Source organism: Stegodyphus dumicola, chromosome X2 (assembly GCF_044657685.1).
Source record: "Stegodyphus dumicola isolate Sdum_Otavi_A_Nest chromosome X2, ASM4465768v1".
Lineage (NCBI taxonomy): Eukaryota > Metazoa > Arthropoda > Arachnida > Araneae > Eresidae > Stegodyphus > Stegodyphus dumicola.
Genome location: NC_140781.1, coordinates 200,335,893 through 200,359,426, shown reverse-complemented (window position 1 = coordinate 200,359,426; position 23,534 = coordinate 200,335,893). Strand labels below are relative to the sequence as shown.

The following is a 23,534-nucleotide window of genomic DNA, read 5'->3' as shown; positions in this document are numbered from 1 at the left end:
AAGGTTGCATCTGGAGCTTACAACTCGCGTTTGCCCGTGAGTAAACGTATATTCGAGTTTCCTTTGCAAGAAACTTCTAGAAAACTCTCAACGCAGGACCTTCTCCTTTTAGGCTGTTACTTTTTGAGTGTTTTAACTGATTACTTTTTTCATAAATTTATGTATCAGGTAGTATTCTTGATGTTTTACAAAATATCATTTAAATTGCCCAACATATTTTAATAATTTTACAAAGCTCATTCTTACAGACACTTTTATATGTTTAACTTATCTTTTTGGCTTGTAGACTTGCTCATTAAAATTTTATCTTTTTGATTGTTTCCTTGAACGGGTAGCATTTTACAAAGACTTAAGTATTTTCTGCAGCATATCTCCAAAAATGAAAAATATTGTTTATTTATTATCATCATTTCATTTCTAATTTGGTAATGCGTCATAGTTTAAACCATTTCCTTGATACTTTTTTGTTTTACATTCTCATGTTCTACCTGATGTTACTTTTTAAATTGATAAATTAAAAGAAACCTTAACTATACTTCTTGAAATGTAATAAAAATTTGCTCATTCTATCATAGCACTCTTTGTTGCAATAACTTCACCATTTTGAAAAACTGACAGAAGTAAAAAATTCAAAATTACTTTTTTATTTTGAAATACGTATGACCTCACAATAATACGCATTTTCGGTTATTTACATAAATATTGTTCTGATTTCTAGTTTACGTGTAAAATCTTAAAACGTTTTGGTTGCAATTAAAATAAATAAATAAAATACAAATCAAAGGAATAAAAAGGAAATCAAATAAAACAAAAAGTTTCATACAACCATGCATAAAATTACCAACCATAATAATATCTACCAACTTTACAAATAAGTAAGTAAATAAATACAAACATAAAAGACTATGACTGATGAGAAACAGAAAAAAAAATCAAGGCAAACGCCAATCACAGAAGTATATGATAATTTTACAGAAATAATACTAAAGGTACCAACATTTTGTCTCTATAAACAATTTTTCATATAAATTATAAAAATGAAATATGAAAATTATATTTACGCTGTTAACTTTATTTAAAGACAAATTTCGGAAGAAAGGAATTATCATACTTCCAAATGCAAAGTTTCTCAAAATATGTCAGAACATTTTAAGATAGCTGTTTCAGCTCTGGCTGTAAATGGTTACTATGGTTTTGACAGAACACTAATTCAAATTAAGGAAATGTTAATTATATTTTGACAAGTTGAATGTAAAATGTTCATTACCCTTACAGAATAATCACAGACATATTCATAATTAATATATTTGAAGGCAGCAAAGAAGTTAAATTTGGTCAGCTTAAAATTGTGTCCCCAACTGCATAATTTTGGTCAGAAATACGCTTTAAAATGTGATTTTAACCAGGAAACTTGCTTGGAAATCCGCAAATTTTGTACTTAATATGGAGCATTCTATATGTAGCGAAACAAAATAAATATTTTATTAACTTGAAATTTTGATCTACAGGTGCCATACAAAATTTTGGACCTTTACATATACAACTTCTCCCAGTATTCACAGTACTGAAACTGTTTTCCTATAATTATCGATTTTGGTTTTGATGAATTCTATGACAGGAAGTATGTGTCTAATATCAATATATGAGAATCTAAAACCTGTAGCCACATTTTTAAACACTTTGCATTGCTTTGTAATTAATGAGTTTTGAGAAAGAGGTTAAACTAATGATGGGAATAAAGCAGCTATTATAAATTTGGGCTTTGTATGATATCAAAATTTCTAACGAGGAAGCATGAAATCAAAATTATTTACCTCCGCGAAACTTGCTAGCATCCTTATCTCACTTAGGGTTGCTCAGCAGAGAATTTGCAAGCTTTTAAAGCCTTGGTAATTTACATTCCCAAGGACAGAGGTCATCTACAAGGGCTTGTTTTTGCAATACATGACACGAACACACTCAGTTAAAAAAAAAAAAAACAGCGCTTCTGAGCCAGTTTGTCTTAGAAAGTGCATGTGTGTGTTGCCATAGAAACGGCCTCTGGAACAAGTTGACTATATTTTTAGAGCATGTCAGAAATAAACAAAATTCTAAAAAATAATTTACAGCGAAATACATAAAAACGACTTTAGCAAGAAAAGAGTTGAACTACTCCTTTTGAGAACTGTTTCCCTCGCAAAATATCCTGAACTTTCAAATGTTATTCATTGTTTTGTTCTTAACTGACTTTTATTTGATACGTAATCCTAATACAAAATTTATGTAATTTATTAATATTGCAACGTAAGAGCTCTAATTTCATTATATAAATCATTGCAATACAAACTGAATTGAGGCCAGAGAAAAATTAATAAAAAAAAATAAGGTTTTTTACATATTTTTCTGATTTTAAAGACCAAACTGAAAAATGCTAGTTTATTTCTATTATCTTGTTGAACCCATGCAGGAAAATATAACTTGCTTCGTATAAATGAATTAAAGCAAATACTTACGAAGCCGTTTCACGAACTTAGAAAAAGAATTTTAACTTCCCTATGTTTTTCCGTTCCAGCGAGACGCGGAGACAACTCAAGAGCCATCTAAGATAAGTCTATCGCCTCTTTAAAGCCACGTTTTAACTCCTTACTACAGATTTGCGATGTCACTGTTTCCGTAATCCATTTAAAGTCGTCAAATCCCATGTAGCAAAAGGCGTAAAAAAAATATTGAAGGCAGTGAGGATCGGCGCCTAATGCACTTAATTATAAATACACCTGACGATACCCAAGTAACCATGGTGACGATACCCTGGTCACCATGGTTACCTGGGTATCGTCAGGTGTATTTATAATGTCGTGTTTTACCTCGGTTATTAAGATTCGACCTCATCCGGCCCATTAACCGAAGACAAGTGTTAAGCAGAGGAAACAGTGAGGAACTTTTGCGATAGAGAAGCAGAAAGGGAGAGAAGAATGCAGGAAAAACTGCTCCTGATCTGTTTTCCCGGGTGGGGCTCAATGTTCATAAATTTTGCATTCCATAATACCACTTTCAGGTAGGAGGCAAATGGAAGTTAGTTTTAAATAATAAATAGCCCACCGGGCGCGCCCCAACATATTCATTTTCTAGACATAAGCTGGAGCACATATTCACTTTCTGCCGCTATCCCGAGACTAACAGCGCCGCCTTAACCGTGTGCATTCTCTTACACGGAAGCCGCGATTTTCGTATTTCCTTCCTTTCTTCCAAAGGATCAGTCTATCATTAACCAACTTTCACGGTTCATCAGTTGTATAAGTAGTCTTCAGTCTCAACAGCCTTTACTACTATATATCACATCAGAACCTTCATGGAGTACTTAATTTCCTGAAGTTTCTTTAGGAAACCTCGGTAGAACATCAGTGGCATAATCTTTGATAAGCAAGGCAATTTCTTGATAGAGGTCATCTGATCTGTAGGAACCAATAGGAAAGCAGAAGCACTAAAGTTCATTCAAAAGTTTCTAGAATAAAAATAAAACACATAAAAATACACTGTAACTTGTAAAATAAGTATGTGTGTGTGTGTGATTATGGCAAAGCCTCGAGGGCTATCTGCCTAAGAGGAGGAATGCCTTCGTGGACAACTTTCTAAGGGAAACTGGCTCGTATACACGTTACACATGGGGAAAGCCACGAAAACACTCATGCAGCCAGCGCGTTCGCGGGATTTGAACCTCGGACCGAACTACCAGTGTTCAGCGCTCGGCCTCTGGTGGGCTGAAAATAAGTAGAAAAATCCGAGTAATACGAGAAAAATAATAAATATATACAAGTCCCATTTTAAAATTTATCACGTTCGGCTGGGCTCGAACACTCAATCTTGTTGGCACAAAAAAATGTTCTAGGCCTAGACTGCTCGGCTAAGCGTTCCTTGGCAATAATGCGAAAGAATGAAACTTAAACAAACAGTTGGAGAGCCTAAGCAAACAGTCTGTTTCTTTTGAAATTTTTTTCTTGGGTGCTCTGGGCAATCAGGATTGTTGGCCACATGAAATTACATTACAGAGGACACTTCTCGCGGGAATATCGCTCTTTCCTTTAATCGGATATTTATAAGATTGATATTTATCCAGACATCGAACGCATCTGGGAGTATTGTGGCGTGCTCTTTGGGTGTGGCCGTATCGTTGACATCGGAAGCATTGAACTGGTCCCGGTCTGGTTTTATATCCTACTATGCGTACTCTCATATCAGAAATGTACGTAATATTGAAGACTGATTTTTCTTGAGCGTTGAGTGGGGTTTCCAAGTAAAAAACTTGTAACATAGTCGGTTCGCCGTTTCGCATTTATTGAAGTTGATGTAGCTTGAGTACCGTGATATTTTAGAGTTTGAGTTTTCTTTAATTTCATCGATCGGGGTATGAACCTTTGATGACGGCTTTCAAATTTTTCTTTTTGGTGAGTAAAAAGGTGTGAAATGGGATCGGGGCTTTTTCAAAATAATCCTGTACGAGTCGGAAGTCATCTTCGCTGTAAAGTTGAATTCTTATATTGTCGCCTTCGAGTTTTGTGACTTTAAGATTTTCTTTTGTAGGTTTACGTATCTCGTGCCAATTTATTTTATCTTTGTCCGTTATAACAAGGGGAGAAATTTGACTTTTAGTATCGCGTGCATAATTTGGATTATCTTGCGGTTTCTTATTCGGTTTATCATTCTGGTTTTTAGTAACGTCTTCGTCCATGTCGTCGTCAAGTATTTCATCGTTGTTAAGTGTTTCATAACGCGAACTGGTGTTAATCAGTTGAAAATCGTAAGAAGATCCGCTAGCACGTCTCGATCTTTTACCTCGCTTAACGGAGGTCCAATCCTGAGTATTATCTTTGCTCATAGAAGGCATCGAATGATCAGCGATGATTTATCAATAGCAGTTTTAGGCAAGATGGTCATTAATCGCGTTTCTTATCTTTAATTCAGCCTAACGGACCAAGTCTACTTTCCATTATGTTTTATATATACCAGACCCATGCGCACTTTTTTATACGGTCTTCGGGGCTGGAATTTCTGACGATCATCATTTTTTCATATTACACTCGCTGTGCTCTCATTAAAATAGCTCGAATGCTCCAAAAATTCGTCCCTTGGGCGGTGGAAACGTGTTCCTAAAGGAAACTCTCGTTGTACCGCTCGCACCGTTAGTAGATGGTATAAATACCGACTCATGTTCGATTTACTTTACACCATTTCTCGATGGGTATAAAAGGCATTATTGGCAAAACTTACAAATGGTAAAAAATGAGACAACCACTAACTGCTGTAAAAATATGCTTGCCGGTTGAAAGGAAGGCAGGTATATTTTACCTGAAAGCGAATGAATATAGCATACGCCTACATATAAAAGGTTACTTCTATGACATGTATGAATTTTTGAGTAAACTCGATTTCTTTTCGGCTTCATATTTGTCAGTTGTTCCAAAATTTTGAGAATTTAGAGAAATGATGCATGTATTGAATATACAAAGTGATTCATCACGACAAGAGTAAACGTGTAAATTTCACGTGGAATTTATCATTGAATGAAACATTATAAGAAACGCCTTAATGTTAAAACTCTGGCCTTACTCGTATTCATTGAGGCTTAATGAGCATAATGTTTTAGCTCTGCTTTCGCATTTCATACTCTAGCGAGTTTTCAGTTCAGCCATTTTATTGTATCACCGATAAAGACGCACATTCTGGGACTCAGTATATTTCTTATTGCAGGGAAATTTCTTTGTCTCAATTCTCGGAAATGTTAACAACTGTACTATACTGTAGAATATGTTTGGTTCTAATGTATTTTGGTAATGAAGAAAACTCTTTTAGCTCGACGTCACAAAACGAAAATCGTTATCAATATAAATTCATCTCTCTCTCTCTCGCTCAACAAGACCTTTACTATGCATTTTCCAAGATGAGAAAATCGCTGATATTGATTTAGTAAAGGAAAATTCAGAATTGGGTCTACACTTGGTAATTGATAATGAACTTCTTCATAGAAGGAAAATGAGTAATCGTGAGATTTTAAAAAGAGTACATAAATTATATCTTAAGTACATAAGAACGACCTTCTAGCAAACGCTACAAGTTTAACCTTTTTCTTTCGAGAAATGTTTCCCTGCAAAATACGGCGAACTTTCAACAGATGTTTTATTGTTATACTCATAATTAATTTTTATTTGATATATGATTACAATAAAAAATTTATATAATTTATTAATCTTATAACGTAAGAATTAAATCCATAATATTAACTGCATTACATAAATACATATAATTGCATTAATAAGAATTATTTCATAATTTAATCATCATTAAATTAAATATATTTAATTATATTTTAGAGACATTAGCTAATTTTTGGAAGCAGGTGAGATTAAAAATTAGCAACGCCTTCGCCGGGAATCGAACCACGGACCTCTGAAATACCGGCTCAGTGTGGTGACCACTACACCACGAAGGCAGGAGAAATACCTTATATACTCCCCCTTTTAAAGGGTGACTGGGGAATTTTGGGGACCCAATCGCCAAATCCTGGGTGAGGAGAATCACCATCCAACACCCTTTATAGTTCGGCCGCCACTGTAGAGACATTAGGTACTTTTAGAAGCAGGCAAGATGAAAAATTAGCAACGCCTTCGCCGGGAATCGAACCACGGACCTCTGAAATACCGGCTCAGTGTGCTGACCACTACATCACGAAGGCACGGTAGGAAGGCGGGAAAAATGCCTTTCAATATAAATATATTTATGAATTTATAAAATATTTTAATTATTTATATATTTATATTATCAAATTAAATATATTTAATTATATGAATATATTTCATTGTATTATGTATGTCATTGTTGTATAAGCTGAGTTAAGTCTGGAGTACAATAAAAATTTTTAAAAAATTATTTTGTTTTTACACATTTTTCTGGTTTTAAAGACATTTTTAATTAAAAATGCTAGTTTATTTCTATTATCTTGTACCGAAAAGAGAAAATATAACCTGTTTCATGTGAATTATTTGAAGCAAAAACTTCTAAAAGTTATTTCCCTTTTTGAATGTTCAGATATTTTTCATGAGTTAGAAAATTCACAATTTAAAGTTAAACTTTACACAATGAAGTTTTACAAACTTTAGATTCAATTGTTGATATCTTCGAGCTTAGAAACATTTTACTGACAAGTACACAAATGTATTTATTTCCCATTTATCTTGTGTATATAATGTCCCAGGCTATCTACTAATATTTTAAATGAATAGGCATTGAATATGTATAGACACTGAAGTCATATTATCTTTCTCAGATCGAAATTTGTTTTCTAATGAAGAAAATAAATGAATATTCATATTTTTGTACAAATTTAATCTAAAAATACTACTCCCTTTTAATAAATATATTTGTTTTCGATATGTTTGTATTTTTTATTTTATAGTTAAGTATAAAACAGAATTGATCTTTATTTTTTTCCTATAAATAGACTTCTCAGTTTAAAATGATATTTATCTGATATGGAGTTCCCATATTTGAAACAACCTTTCTCGATGATAAATAGCGGTCCGTATAATTCAGGCAAAACAATTTTTGTTAAAAAAATAGTACATGAAAAAAATTATAAACCATTTCCTCGTAAAGTTATTGGGTGCTATGGAGCATATCAAAATCTATTGGATGAAATAACTGGTGTGGAATTTTATAATGGGTTGCCCTCAGATATCAATAGAATATCTGGTGCGCTTATTATTATTGTTGATCTTATGTCTGAATTAGGAAATGATTCTATACTATCCAAATTATTTACCAAAGGAAGCCATCATAGGAATTGGTGAGTTATTTTCATAGTACAAAATATGTTTCATAAGGGTAAAGAAATTACAAGTTCACTCTTTAGTAAGGCAGATGTATCCAGGTGAAACGTTTTACGATGCAACTAGTTTACCTTACAACTAGTTTTAGTTAGATCTTTGCATATATTTAAAGCCGGAAACAGATGAAAAAGTTCACCTTACGTACGGGTATTTTCTCTGGTGATAAAAACTTCGCGCATGTTCCGCGGAGATCAGTTTTGAATTGAAACATCATGATGCTTGTCGTTATTGATTTCAACTCAGACCAAAATGTTTCATTATTAAAGAATTAGAGTTTCAAGATATTGGCGATTCCTACTTTGGATTCCTATTGGACATTTCTGCCTCCCAAGCCATGAGAAAAGCTCAGCACAAAGCAGAAAATAATGGAACGCAATATACTTGGAATGCTATATGGAATTCTAGTGAATTTCCTTACGAAAACATTCAAGCCATTCTACGTTATTTATTAGATCGCTATCGTAGAGTATTTGTAAAAGGATCTGAAAAATCTAAAGTTTTAGCACAATTGGTCAAATCATGAAATTTTAAATCTGGATAACTTTTGTTGCCCCAAGATGAATAATTCACTGCCAAATCCCTTTAAATGCAGATTTCATTCTCCAAATCACTCGCACTGTGCTTTATTCAAGGCAACTACTTTTGAAAAATTTATTTCAAATATATACCACTGACTTAAGATATATGATATTCTTCTCCGTTAATATGCCAACGTGTGCAGATCGAAGTATAGTTACATAAATTAGAGCTATTATCTAAAAGTTAAAAGGAAAGCAAATATTCTTCGAAACTATACAAATCCTCTAATTAAAGCAGTCCGTGAATACGTTATGAATTTATTGCAAGGAAACTTGCCTTTGACTAAAAACCAGAAACAAAATTTTGCGCCTTATAAAAAAGAACTGCGCCAGTTAGCGAAGAGAAAAATTCCATTGTCCAAAAAGCGTCAACTTCTGATTCAAAGGGGTGAAGGGTTTTTATGTTTTATTATTCCAGGAGCAATAATTGCACTGTCCTCGTTATTCAATGGAACACGCTAGCATGAACATTTTGAGCGTGAACAACGTCTAGTAGATAATCATTTATCTGATTTGGTCAAACAAATGAAATCCGTCCTCAAAAATGTCTAATTTAAACGACAGTGAAAAGGTCACTCTTTGTACGCAAGCGTTTCAAAAGTACATCGAATATCTTATACCTTAGATTGCACCGAAAGTAAATAAAACGAGTACCATAGAGAAAGGAGAAGCTTATAAGGTTAGATGAATTAAAAGAGAAAGTTTCAGATGATAAACCTGATACTTTTTTAGACATTTTACACTCAACTCCCCGCTACTGGAAAAAAATTTGGTTAAAAAGATATACTTCACTTTCTTCAGCAGCATAGTGATAAACTCTCTTGAAATCCATCGAAAGAGTTGATAGTACATGGAAAATTTGTAACAGGCACCAACATCATTGAACTAGTTAAAAAAACGACTAGCTTCGAAACAGAAGAAAAGCTCTTCGGTGTCGTTTTGTGTTCTATGATATTTTAAAAGATATAAAATTTCCTTTGATGTATGCTCTACCTTCACAACCCGGGTAAAATGTTGCAACCTAAGCATGTAAACGAGATTGTAGGCTAGAAAGAATAACTGGATTTCATCTTAAAACTGATTTTAACTTATCCAATTTCTTGTTTTTTATTTTTTGTTTTGCTTTTTATTTTTTATTTTGTTTTAATGACAAATGACTTCAAAAAATAAAAAATCAAATTACTTTTAATTATATTAAAAGAAAATAATAATAAGTCGAAAAACACCATCTTTATGCGGTACAAAACCTTAACTTAAAACAGTCATAAAAGACCTTTTAATTTATTACAAACGTTTAACTGTTAGAGGACAAAATAGCCTCTTTCGTAGGAATAAAACTTTGCTTTACAAAGTCCAAAATCACCTCAAGAAATATAATTTTACAATGTAAAACCCAATAGATTTCTATAAACATAAACTAGTCTTTAAAAGAAGAAAATTACCTTTTATTTATTAAAAGAATTTTGTATTTAAAGGTCGAAAACTCCTTTTTGTCTGATTAACTTTAATTAACTGTCTGAAACTTTAATTTTAAAAGAGAAACATTCCATCTATATTTATGTTTACAACTTAAATTTCACAAAATGAAAAATGACCTTACATTTTACTTGATATGGTTGTGCAATTCATAGATGTCAAGACGATCTTTTTTCTCTTAAACAAAGTTGTAACCAATATATATATTATTGAACAAGATTTTGGAATTCACAATTTTTAATTAATGAATCAGAAATGTAGATATTATATGCAGAAATGCAGTTTATCAGGAATGCAGATATTCGCAATGAACTTAAAGTTTTAGAAATTAAAACGTTTATGACCAAAATTGCCAGAAAATTCTTTAAGAACATCCACAAGGTTGAGAATGAAAGTATTCCTTTACTTAGCTACGATTATAATGAAATTAATAACGCCAGAAGGCCAGGAGCACTTCTAAGGGCATTAAACTAATGATTATGAAGAATTTTACTTAAATTTTACTTTATTTAGCATTCTCTGGAAATATATTTTCATATGCCTTACAGCTTTCGTTTTTGTACAGTAATTTCTTATTATTGATTCTGTTTTAAATTTAATACAATAATAATATTAAATTAGAAAAAATTGTAATTCCTAGCAGTAGATAATCATGTGACATAGTAAACCCCTCCTCCCTTTTCGGCTCTACCAACCCTCTAAAAGTATGACTCTGAACCCCGCCTTCCTCCTATTCCCGTCAGTAGCGAATGTTTGCACCCCGCTTTCTCTTCCCACTTAGCACTCCCACCACGGGAATCCAGCTCAATTAGATGGAAGACACCGAAGGCAGAGGTTTGTCTAACAGCTGGGCTTAATTTTTCTATTTTATTTTTCATTCATCCAAATACCATTAAAAATACTTGTATTTGTGCAAACTCAGTTTTACTGCTTAAATTTTTATCAATGTTTAACACAGAGTCCTACTCTCCTCCCCTTTTTCGGGTCGACCAATCAAAATCGTCTGGCTCTGAAAACCCTCCTCTACCAAAAATGCCTGCCTATAGCGCTCATGCTACACTTTCTCTCCTCCTTCTGCTACTTCCCTCAATAAAATCTACATTTAAAATAGAAGAGAAACACGCCAATGTGACAATCAAAATCGCAATATCAACCTTGTATTTAGCCTTGTGTTTGTTGTAACAACCTTGTATTTGTATTTATCGTAAGTATATTAAAACACTCAATCGATTTCGAGGGCAGCTAAAGGTCCCTCTTCGTCAGGAGAACGAAATTCCTAGAAAGGGGAAAAAAGGAGAAAAATAAAGCATTGGCAAAGGAGTCTCAGAAACACGTGGTCCTTATCAGCACTAGGGCTTTTCACCCAGGTGCCTGAATGCGTGACTGCGTCGCTTGAATAACCGAAGGCAGAGGTTCGCACTCCGTACAAGAAAGATGTAACTGACTCTTCGACGCCGAAATGAATTGACTCCTCAGCATCCGGTTGCAGCTATCATCCAACTGTTTCACGCACCAGCTATGAATAATCCAATGCCAAAATTGCTATATTCTCGAATCAATCTGTGATAAACTGCTCATCTAACTTCTACAGCTGATCACTATAATTGCATCAAGATTTGCATGCCGATTAGTGCCATCTACAATCCTCATTATTTAATTTGAGGACTTTCATGTTATGCTACGCAAATTTAAAGATATGCACAACATCTTACGTTGCTAAACACGTGGTAGGAACTTGTTCCACGAACCTAACTGCGTGACTTCGTCACTTAAGATAAGTGCCCATCAAATGGAATATATATATATATATAAATATTCACATATGAACATAATATTTTTTTTTTTATTAGTGAATGGTATACAGAAAAGTAGGTTGCATTTTCTTCAATAGGATTTTGATACTTGAGTTGCTGTTTTTAAGTTCTAGAATCGAGCGACTCTATAAAATTTGAAAACTTTGCACACATTACATAGTCTCATAAATGATATGATATTCTTTTAATATTACGATTATTTTATTTTTAATTAATAATTTGTAATCCAAAGTGTTTACTTCTTAATGAACGAAAGAATTTGTGAAAAAAAATTTACGATACATTCTTAGATTACTTCATTCATAAGAATAATCCTATTCAAAATGTGGATCATATTATGGGTCATAAAGAACCTCTCTTTTTAATATGCATTATTTAAGCAATTTTGATGCTGTAAAATAAGTAAAACAATATGTTTAATCCTAACTGTCAAGCAGTAATATTTTCTTTTCGAGCTCTCAAAAAGCGTAATGTTAGCAACTAGCTACAGAAACTTCAGTTTAAATCAGGACTTAGCACTAAGTTAAATTAGGTTAGCTTAGGTTATTTAATTATGGCAAAGCCTCGAGGGCTATCTGCCTAAGGGGAGGGATGCTTTCGTGAAGGAATTTCTATGGAAAACTGGCTCCTATACACGTTACACATCTAAGTTAAATTAAGAATGTAAGTAAATCACAAATAAATTTTGTTAAATTCTGCTGCTTAAAGAAGCTTCAAGGAGCGATCACTTTACTTCCAATATTTTCGCATTCCTATTAGCATCACATTACCATTTAAAGGCCATTGGCTGACTACTTTGTTGACGCTTTAAGAGAAAATCGAAAGTGTTTTTTTAAGAAGATTCGGAAAGAGAGGCAAAAATGGTTAAAACTAATCTTGTTTCTTAAATCCGTAACATTCTGCGCAGAAGCCAGATAAAATTTCAACAAAGATATCCACTCATGCTGGAAACGTTCTAAAAAATTATTCTTTAATTCTGAATTATTTCTCCCATTTTATCGTCGTCATACTGGTTTTAGCGACGACATTTCTAAAGAGCATTTAGAAAAATCTGGAATTAAATCTCTGCAAATAAATTCACGTAGTGAAAATGAACTTAACAAAATTTGTCGACATTTATCCAATAAAAAATGTCAACAAGAAGGATCAGAGAAATATGTTTCAGTTTTACTTAAAGAAACCATGGATAGCAAACTTAGACTAATATGAATTAGCTCTTTGCATCATTTATATAGATAAAAATGCAGCTAAATGTGTAGAAAACTGTTAAGAACTCAACGCTCAGTTGTTAAGATCACTAAATACTGGAAGTTCGACTTGGGTTTAAACCCAGACAATGAAGGAGGTGCATACTTAGCTTTCGGGATTATCCTTATGTGTATCATGAAAAAGCACATCTCTCCTTGGACAGATAGCCCTTGTGTGCTTTGCAGTATTCAGTTATTTAAACCACTAACAACTCTACCGCGTGAATGAAGCTGAAAGCAAAACCAAAACTAGCAGTACTTCAGGCGAACTTCACAATATATTAGATATTCATAAATATTCAAAGATAATAGCCCAGAAATCGACCGAAAACTATAAGATATTTGATATAAGATAATATGAGATAATTGAGTGAAATTTCTGTAACATTACAGATAATGTTTCAGTGGCCGCGCCGGAAGAATCACGTGACTGACTGAAAATTAGCCAATCAGGAGAAAAGTGTTTGCAGAAAAAAACATGGCTGAATGCATGCTGCTTGTATAGCGCAGGTAAGTAAGAAAATGTTTACAATCACTGTTTGAAATATTTTTTTGTTCATTTTATGCAGATTATTCTCATGCACTTTGCACTGTTACATGTAGTGAGTAAGTATTTAAACGTTTAAGCTTAGCGATTAATTAATATCAGTGTTCGTAATGTCTAATGAGTTGAAAGAGTGCAAAATATTTATTCCAAATGCAGATCTAATAGTAGTATTTTGTCATTGTGCATCCGATAAATTACGCCTTAAATTGCCCGTATTATTATTTATAACTAATTATTCCAAAATTTAATCACTGTTGTGGTATTTAATTGAACCGGTAATGTGGTTGTTGAAAACAATATTAATTATGTTAGCGTTCGTTTGCAATCGTCTGACCAAAGAACGTTTGACATCTTTTTCCCGGCAGGCCTTGCCGAGAAAAGTTTATGTAAACATTTAGAATTCTGAATGTAATGTATATATTTTTTGCTTACTAGGTTTAGTTTATTCTTTCTTTAGGATTACCTGATTAATTATACTTGATTTATAATTCAGTCTAATAATATGTTTATGTACGAGTTTGTTATGAAGTAAAATTACAAAAACTTGAACAACGCGGTCGAGAATCTCATTTATTCTTCAGTGTAATAATATTATTTTTTTCACTGGTATTAATTTCTTACGAAAATGTTATAATTCCAAAATGAAGTAATTATATTGATTAAAAATATGTCGCATCAAATACTTTTCGTAATGTTCTGTTTTACTAACTAGATGCAACTTAATTATTCCATATATTTTAATATACCAATATCAACAGGGGAAAGATGGAAATGACCTAAAATATTTTTCTAAAAATTCGTTAAACTAGTTATAAACGAAAACTAAAATTTTGTACATTATTTTCAAAAATATCATTTCATTATTATTTTATAAATGACAAAATTTATTATATTGTATAAATATCTACCACTGCATACTTATAAGTTTTAAACATTTAATGCAGAATTTATGTTGATTGTCTTATCGCTCATCACGTGACATTGGTCACACCCCCTGCATCTGCTATCCTGTCTCCACGAGAACTACGTTCGGCATTTCCTTACCTGCAGCTCTCCTAGAAGCACCAAAGTTCGATAGCCGGAACACAACCTGCGATTTCGCAGTTTAATCGCGGCAAATATAGCAAGTTGGAGTTGGAGTTGGAAATTTTATTTTGCCCAGTTTTAATACAGTTTTGAAGTATGATAGTCTTGTTACTAGGATAGCATGAATCTGCTAATACAAGTTTAATACATTTCTTGACAAATGTTTTTCTTATTCATGTAATATAATATATAAATCATAAAATAAGTTTTCTTTAAAATAAATTATGATTGTTTATTGGAATTTAAAATAATTCTGTATCTGTATGTTAGTATTAAAAATAAAATAATAATTAAATTTTAATGAAGCATTGATTTTAGCATTTAACAATGTAAATATATATATATACCCACATGAATAAATGGAAGTGCAAGCTATTTTTCCTTACAAAGCCGTCCATGAATATATACTTTCCTTTAGGCTGATAGCCTTTGCATGCTTTGCCATATTCTATCAATCAAATGATGCAAATATGCAAAAAATTTTACTTTTTAAAGTTAATGCAAGAAATAAAATTCAGTGCATTTGTAAACTACTATTAGTTCTCTTATAGCTTGCCATTTAATTGCCCAATGATTTACTAGTCCAAAGTAATGCAGAATTCAGATATCGTTCAAATAAAAGAAATTTATGAAGGTTTGATGTTTTAGACGTATATATGAAGATTAATTTTTTAAATATTATTTTAAGTTAACCAAATTAATTTCAAATTTAAGTAAGTATTCATGCCTTTCAGTAGCATTATTTTTGGAAACCTTAAATTAAATATCTGAATGCAATATTTCTTGTTAATAAAAGAAAAGCAATGTTATGAAAGACTAGTGAAGTCGATTTGCAAGTTCTAATTACGAAAGTCCATTTTTAAAAATAATTAATTTAAAGAAAAGTTTTTAACGTAAAACTTCCAAACTCACACATGTGGAATCATGTGGAATTGATCATGTATATTTCATGTGTCATAAGTCTTTAAAATGAACTTAATTCTCATCATATTTATTAACACAAATTTTTTTAAAGATGAAAAAGTCACATTTGTTTTGCTTAGTTGCACACGAAGAAACATGCCTATATATATATATATATAGAGAGAGAGAGAGAGAGAAGCAGGAGTTATGTTTACTTGCAGACTTTTTTCTTCCTTTTTACTAATATTATAGTATGAAAATCAAGGGGGAAATTAAGCAATCAATTTAATTTTGAAGGATGTGATTACAGTAAGATAACCAATCAAAAATATCCATGAATGAACTACTGGTAACTGTCATATTATTATTTAAAAGAGACCTACATTCCAATAAGAATGCTTAGTAACATTAACATTTCAGTATCTGATAATAATAATTTTCATTCCTACTTCCCTATACCTTGAATTTCACTCTTATTATTGTCCATTGCTACTCCCTAGACCTCAAAGCATTTAATTTGTGTCGTCTTCTACAGCATTCAAGTTATCACCGTTCAGTTTGTACTAGCACGAATGATCTTTAGATTTACCGTATTGCGTTGCATTTTCCACTCCACCCAGCTTTAGAACCAGATTCTCAAAATTATAAAAATATTTGCAGAATTTTCCCCTTTTTAATGCATTCAGAAAATGAAGATCCCAAGATTTTAAAATGGATTTATCGACATAATGATTGTTTTCGTCATACTAACAAAGGCAAACTTTTGCACACTAAAGGCCCTGTTGAATATTATGTCAGGCTAATAAAAAAATGATCTATGATAGTTTAAGCAAATACCAACTGCCATTCACTGTGCAATTTTGCCATATCAGCTGCATATTCACCTTCTCTAATTATTTATGTATGATCTGAGGCCTAAGGAGTTGCAAGAACAACAATCAGAATGAAAGAAATTTAAATTATAAAGAAGTAGAAATGAGATAACTTATTAGATGTTGCAATTGTGTGTATTCTTATTGAAATAGAGGTTTCTTTTAAATAAATAATATTGTGATAGTAGTAGTTTATCCATGATTACTTTTCATTTATTATATTCCTACTGTGACTATGTCCTTTGGAAATTAAATTATTCGTTTAATTTTTCCCTCTTAATTTTAGAAAGATAAAATTAGTAAAAATAAGTGGGAATATGGCATCAAGAGCATTAGATATCCCCATTTTCTTGAAGCTGTTCACTATTATTGTTTCATCAATGATAGGCCATGGCACCCAAAATCCCCTAGCAAATCAGTTAGTAAGATGAAAACGACCACTATGCGGACAAAAAATTTAGGGTAACTCTTTTGTGAGCGCCTTAAGGAAGACAAACATTATTAAAATCATTAAAACATATTCAGAATCCTGTGCTAAAAGAAAGCTAGGGGGAAAATGTTGTCCGAGTCCCAGTGATTCATTTGGACCAATATGTAATATTGTTTTAGAAATTTAAGGTAATAAATACAATATTTTTCGAATGCTAGAATAGTTCGAGAAATTTATTCAAGTTATGAATTCTGAATATAAGTATACTGTATATTATATTCAATAACTATGGTGGCTTCATTTATGAAAAGATTTGCATATTGGCTGTTTTTGTACAATGAACCTTCTCTAAACTAGCTATACGTGATTCCTGAAGATTTTGATCTTCAATGATAGTGGGCATCCTAGAGAAGTTATGTTTACTAATTAGTTATTTTATCAGGAATGCTGGGTAAAGTTAAAAAGTGGTTGACAGGGGTAGTTTGTCGTAATGAGATGGTTCACTGTAATCCAATATTTTAAAGAATTTAAGCTGCTCTTAATTTCTTAAGATATTATAAAGAAATATGACTAAAAGTGTTATATAAGAACACATTTAAAACATCTATTAAAATAATTTTTATAAGCTTTTAAGAGCATGGTTATGATTTTAAAATAATGTTTTTTTCTTTATTTAGGAGGCATGGTTTACAAAGAGGGAAAAACCATTCATTTTTTCCAAGCAGTCGAAACGAATTTTTATGAAATGTTATATTGTGTTATTTTTAATTAATTCTTTTTTCAGATTTTATGTAAAGTTTATGAATTAAGTAATAAATTATTTTTACTTCTGTATTTTAATTAGCATATTATTTGCTTCATAATATTTCACAATAAAATTATAAATTCAATAAACTTCTTAATTAACATGCTGTAATATATATATATATATAGGGCATAAAGTTTGTTTTCTGGTGTCACGTGTATATTTCACAATTTTGTATGCAAATCTCGAACTTTATAATAAATAGGACTACTTTTTTAGTATCACTTTCTAAATGGTAAATATAAAGCTTAAATTTATTACATATCATGTTTGTAAAAAATTATAGGTAAAATTAAATGCATTAAATTTTAAGATAAAGTGAAGTATTAATTTTTGAAACAAATTTGTTAAAGGCTTAATTGTATTAAGCATTAAGAATTTTAATGGAAGCAAGGCTTTGAAAATTAAGGTCAGTTGGTGAAGTTTTATACTTATTCAAAAAACATGACATTAGGCTTTTAATGAAAGACTTCTATCTGTTAATTCAAAGAAAATTATTTGAAGGTAAGTTAAAAACGTTATGCATTTACCATCTATTATTTCAAACAATAGCACACTGTTGACAAACACTAAGTGCAAATAAGAATAAAAGATTAGTTGGACGTTGTAATGCAAGCTTATGAACAAAATTTTGAATTCCTTGTAGTAACAAAATAAAGTTCATTGCTATGTTGAATTCTTTAATTTACTGAAAATATCATTTTTTAGAAGGAGAGAATATAATATTTTTGAAACATAAAGAACAGCTGTTCTGAGTTCTTCATAGAAATATTTCACAAAATGTCTTTTACAGTAATAATATGATCATATCAACATGCAACATATTTACTCATATAAGTTAAATCTAAAGCAACATGTGTCTATTTTAGCTAAAATTACTATCTATTACTACTATTAAAGTTCTAGAACATATCTTAATAATTGACACTAAAACATGCAAATAAAGCATATTGTTTTTTTTTTTTTTTTTTTTTTTTTTTTTTTTTTTTTCTCAGCTATTTTACAGGCCAAATATAAATTCCAGATGCCATTTCATTATTTTATATAAAGGATATACATGTAATTTAATGTAAGGAGTAGCATATCAATTTGAACTTAATTATCAAATTAAACTCTAATCGATTATTAATCAAAATGATATATATACATACAGATATCATTGTTTTACTCAAAACATATTGATTTCAATGTATTTTATTATAATAAGCATCATTTTAGACAAAAATCTATTACTTTTATAGACATATCCTTTAGTATTTCATCTATAAAAAATATATTTACACACATGTAATTACTTAATGAGATATTAGAAGGAAATAATCTGAAACCTTTACAGACACAACCATTGGAATTTTACGTAAGAAAAGTATCTTCTAATCACATGATAACTTGCTGAAATAATACAAGCAAATAACCTGTAACGGTTACAGATATATCTGTTGAGATTTTACATGAGAAAAACATGTTCTTTTTACATAATTATTTGCTGTAATATTACACGCAAATAATCTGTAACCATTACAGATATATCGTTTGGGAATTTACATGAGAAAAATATGTTCTACTTACATAACTATATGCTGTGATATTACAAGAAAAAGATCTGTAACCATTACAGGCAAAACTCTTGTAATGTTACAAAGAAAACACATGTTTCTGTTACTCAAATAACCCATGGCATCCCAGTTTCCATGAGTTTTCTTAGTAAACTTACAGATTTTTTTTTACAGTGTTGAAGAATATCCAAAGAGTAGTACCAAAGAATCAAGGTAAGTTTTCAAAACAAATTTCAGTTTCTTTTCCCCACTGTATATCTTATTTCCAAAGCTGAGGACTTCCTTCACAGAATAAACACTTTTTAGTCCTCAAATAACAGAAAAATCAAGTAATAATCAATAAAGTGCATTCTGATTAAAATAAATTATGGAAAGAAAATATAGTTAGGGTTATCTGACCATAGCCAAAGTATACGAAAGCTATCTGCCTAGGGAGAAGATTGCCTTCGTGGAGGACCTTTCTAAGGGAAACAGGTTCGTACTCGCTTTATACAGGGGCAGAACTACAGAAACCAACCATGCAGCCAATCCGTTCTTCTGGGATCGAACTCCCCTGTTTAACTGTCTTACCCACACGGTCACTACTAGGGCAAGAAAGTACGGAAAAGAAGATCTGCGTGCATGTTATCTAGACAATCATTTTATTTCTTTCGCAATTCTAGTAAAACTTCAAAAATTAAAAGCAGGGGTATTTTTAAATATAACTAATTACACTTAAATAAACTCAACGAGTAACGTTCAAATAATTCAAAGAGTAATTTTACACGAACTATTTCGGTATCTGTTCGAAATTTGTCTGAAAGGGCAAGCTCCTTATTAAAAGCTCAAATAAAAGTAAATAAAAAATGAAAGGAAAAATTTTCAAATAAAGCTACAGTAAAAAATAAAAACGCAATTTCTGATAAAGGTACAATAAAAAAAAAGTAAAGAAAGAAGTCATTCTTTTGTTTAAAAATGTATATGGGGATGAATTAGTTATTCGGCCTGAATAGAAAAAGCTTTGAACTTTCCAAGTAGAAATAGGTCGTGAAGAATTTCGCTATCTCTACAGTAATTTGCGAAACTAACAAAGAAAACTAAACTGCACTGGCTTTAATTGCATTAAAACTGGCTGCCCAGAAGAAATTTTCATTACGTTTAGCAAGTGAATGGCTCGGTATTCTTTCGCCCAATTAATTTCGGTTTCCTTTCCATAACTTGGAGCAAAGAGAGAAAGACGCATTCAACTGGTAAAATGTTCGAGATCTAGAAAATCGGAATCTATTGTAATAAGGCAACGGCAGTTGCAGAGGAGAATCGCAGGACCTGTGGGAATTACCTTAACGATCTCTAAAGAGCAGACAACCCAAATGGGTCATATGACTAGTCTGCGACGGCCTTAAAACCCAGATGTCAGCCGCTCTTGTCTTAGCCCTTCGAGACCTCTTAAACCAGATTTGGGGATCTACCTGTCCCTCTTAACCTAGGCCAGCAGGGAGATCACTAGACGCCTCAGACTTCGCGGCCCATGTCCTGTGGTTCAAAGCTTTACACACAGTGGCTATTTTTTTTGACTTCATTTCTTTCTTTAGCCAGCACGTCTTTTTTTATCCATCACACATGTTTTTAAGTCTCTGCAGAATTTTTTCCCCTGCTCTTACATATCACTTTTATAAAGAAAACGGTTTCGTCTCGATGGTGGATACTTCATTTTGTGGGACAATTAAGTTGTTCGCAATTATACGTAGTCAAATTTGACCGCGGACGACAAGCAAGGTAAAAATTTTATTGCGTTACATCCAGAGCTGTGCGTAAATAAATATTTAATGAACAATGTATTGTAAGGATCTTAAGTTTTACTAACGTTTATTTTATTTTAAATCTTTACTATCACTTCTTATTTTCTACTTCCGGCCAGAATTAAAAGCTTTAACTTATCTATGCAAATTTGTCTGGCGAACGCCAAGTACTTAAGTTGTGGCTTTTTGCCAAGCGAGAGGAGAGGAAGGAGTTAGTAGAAGCAGGCCGCGTGCCTTAGCAGTTTACTCGGTTGATGGTTGCCTTCCAGGCCAAAGGTTTAATCCTCTTAATAATTTTAAACGTATTGTAGTGTTAACAGTTCTCTGTACTACATACGGCTTCCTGTTAATATACGGCCAATCTTCCACGTAGGCCCTTGATTATTATTCAAAGTTAAGTTAGAGTTTAGTTAATATTTTTATATTCTTACGTTCAGACCACAAGTGGTTGGTCTCTGTATTCCGAAGTCCGGAAATTATTGTAAAGAGTGAAAAATAAAGGGTTTCGTATACCCTTCCTGTGTATCTTGTCTACTTCCCACATTTATTGAACATAGCTTTAGTAAGCTCCCTGTTCCGAGTCAGGTCTTTGCATGTTCCCAAAGCAAGTAAGGCGGAACACTGAACCTGATAGTGGCGCCCGACGAAGAAGAATAACCATGGCCGAGTTTCAAGAAGAACCTGTGCTGCCTGCAGAAGCGGCTCAGAATCCAGAAATGCCAGCTGCCGCCCTGGAAGGATTTGGTTACATCGTCCAGACCATGCGCGCTTCGATGAAACCAGAAGCAACATTTAATGGAAACTCACCGGTAACCAGTTTTTTGGAAAAACTAGATGACCACTTCATGATGTATCCCGTGCACGAGTTCCAGAAAGTCACATTAGCTACCAGCGCTTTGAGGGGCCAAGCGCTTAATTGGTTCAAATGCATAGGCAGAAGTCTCTTGGGTCAAGCAGGAAGTCCCACCTATACTTATGAAAATTTCAAGACTGCCTTAGTAAAAGCCTTCCCTGTCATAAGGGATCGTGCGAAATTAGAAGCGGAACTTTTCAGCATATACCAGAAACCAATTGAAAATCTCTCAAGCTTTATTTTAAGAAAAATTCACGTCTTCAAACTCTTGTATGGAAACCGTCCGGATCCTGAGATAATTCAAGTGATTTTGCCGAGGTTACTTCCCCAAGTACAAGACTTTATTGAATTAAGGAATCCGACTACACTGGAAAAGTTATTTGAGCTAGCAATCCAGTTTGAAAGTAGAAGAACGGCAGACATTGAAAGAAGACGCCAATATCAACAACGAAACCAATTTGGTGAGCCAACACCACAGCAAAGTCAAGCACACGGCTACTGAAGCAAAGCGAATCAGTGGGCAAGGAAACTCGACCACCTAAAAACAGCCGGCGAACGTCGACAGTTCAATAGCAATCCAGGAAAAAAGTCTCAATGCCAGTGGAAAAAGAAGGAAAGCATGGAAAGAAAAAAGGATTTAAACTAAAACGGATTTCTGCTGACGGGAGGGTGCGGAAATCCGAAGGCCAAGAAAACCCCTCTTCCTTCAAGTTAAATACAGTAATGGTGAAAAATTTGACTCTTCCGATGATTGAAGTGTTGGTGAATAACCTCCCAGCCACCGCACTCCTGGATACAGGCTCGCAGTGTTCCTGTGTGGCAGAAGATTTTTTTAGGAAGTATTTTTGTAAATATCGCATATATAATTCGGATAATACGACAGTGTTAGCTGCGCAAGGAGAAAGATGTAAGTGCATAGGTAAATTACCGCTATACGTTCGTATCAAGGACGAACAAGTAGAGGTTATGTTTTTTATAGTAAAGAATCTGCAAGCACATATTATCTTAGGGATAGATATTCCAGGATTTACACAAGTTACTAACCATAGTATTGACACCGGAGATTCAATACCAGTTCGCCACAAAGCATACCGGTATGATAAGAATAAAGAAAAAATTATAGAATGGCACATTAGCGATATGTTACGTAAAAAGATCATAACGCCCATCTCAAGTAGTTATGCTAGCCCGGTGGTTTTATGTAAGAAAAACAATGACTATCCATTAACACATCCAAAAAGGTGGCGTTTCGCGATTGACTATCGTAAATTAAACTCCATAACTAAATATCCGGTATATCCGTTACTTATTATTGAAGAAATTCTAAGGAACATAACGTCTACCAAATATATGACGACTTTAGACTTAACGACTGGTTATTTTAAAATAGGGGTTAGACCGGAGGACGTGCCTAAGACTGCTTTTATAACCAAGTCTGGCACTTATGCATTTTTGCGTATGCCGTTTGGCCTTTCAGGGGCACCGGCAACATTTCAGCGATGTATGGACATTGTGTTAAGGCCTGTTCTTGGAAAGTCAACATTTATCTATTTAGACGATATTATTATTACTAGTGATAATCTGGACCAACATGTACAGGTTTTAAGACAGGTGTTTTGTTTATTAAATGAGGCCGGTCTAAAAGTTAATGTCGAAAAGTGCAAATTTGCAGCCCCTGAATTAAAATATTTAGGTTACAAAATATCACAGAAAGGAATCGAGACAGACGA

The 23,534-nt window shown here is 32.6% G+C and overlaps 1 long non-coding RNA gene across 1 annotated transcript in view; it reads right to left on the bottom strand.

Moving 5' to 3' along the window:
• The window catches only part of LOC146993011 (uncharacterized), a 131,635-nt gene that overhangs the window by 12,812 nt on the left and 95,289 nt on the right, over nucleotides 1–23,534 (bottom strand). The gene's annotated exons all lie outside the window — the stretch shown is intronic.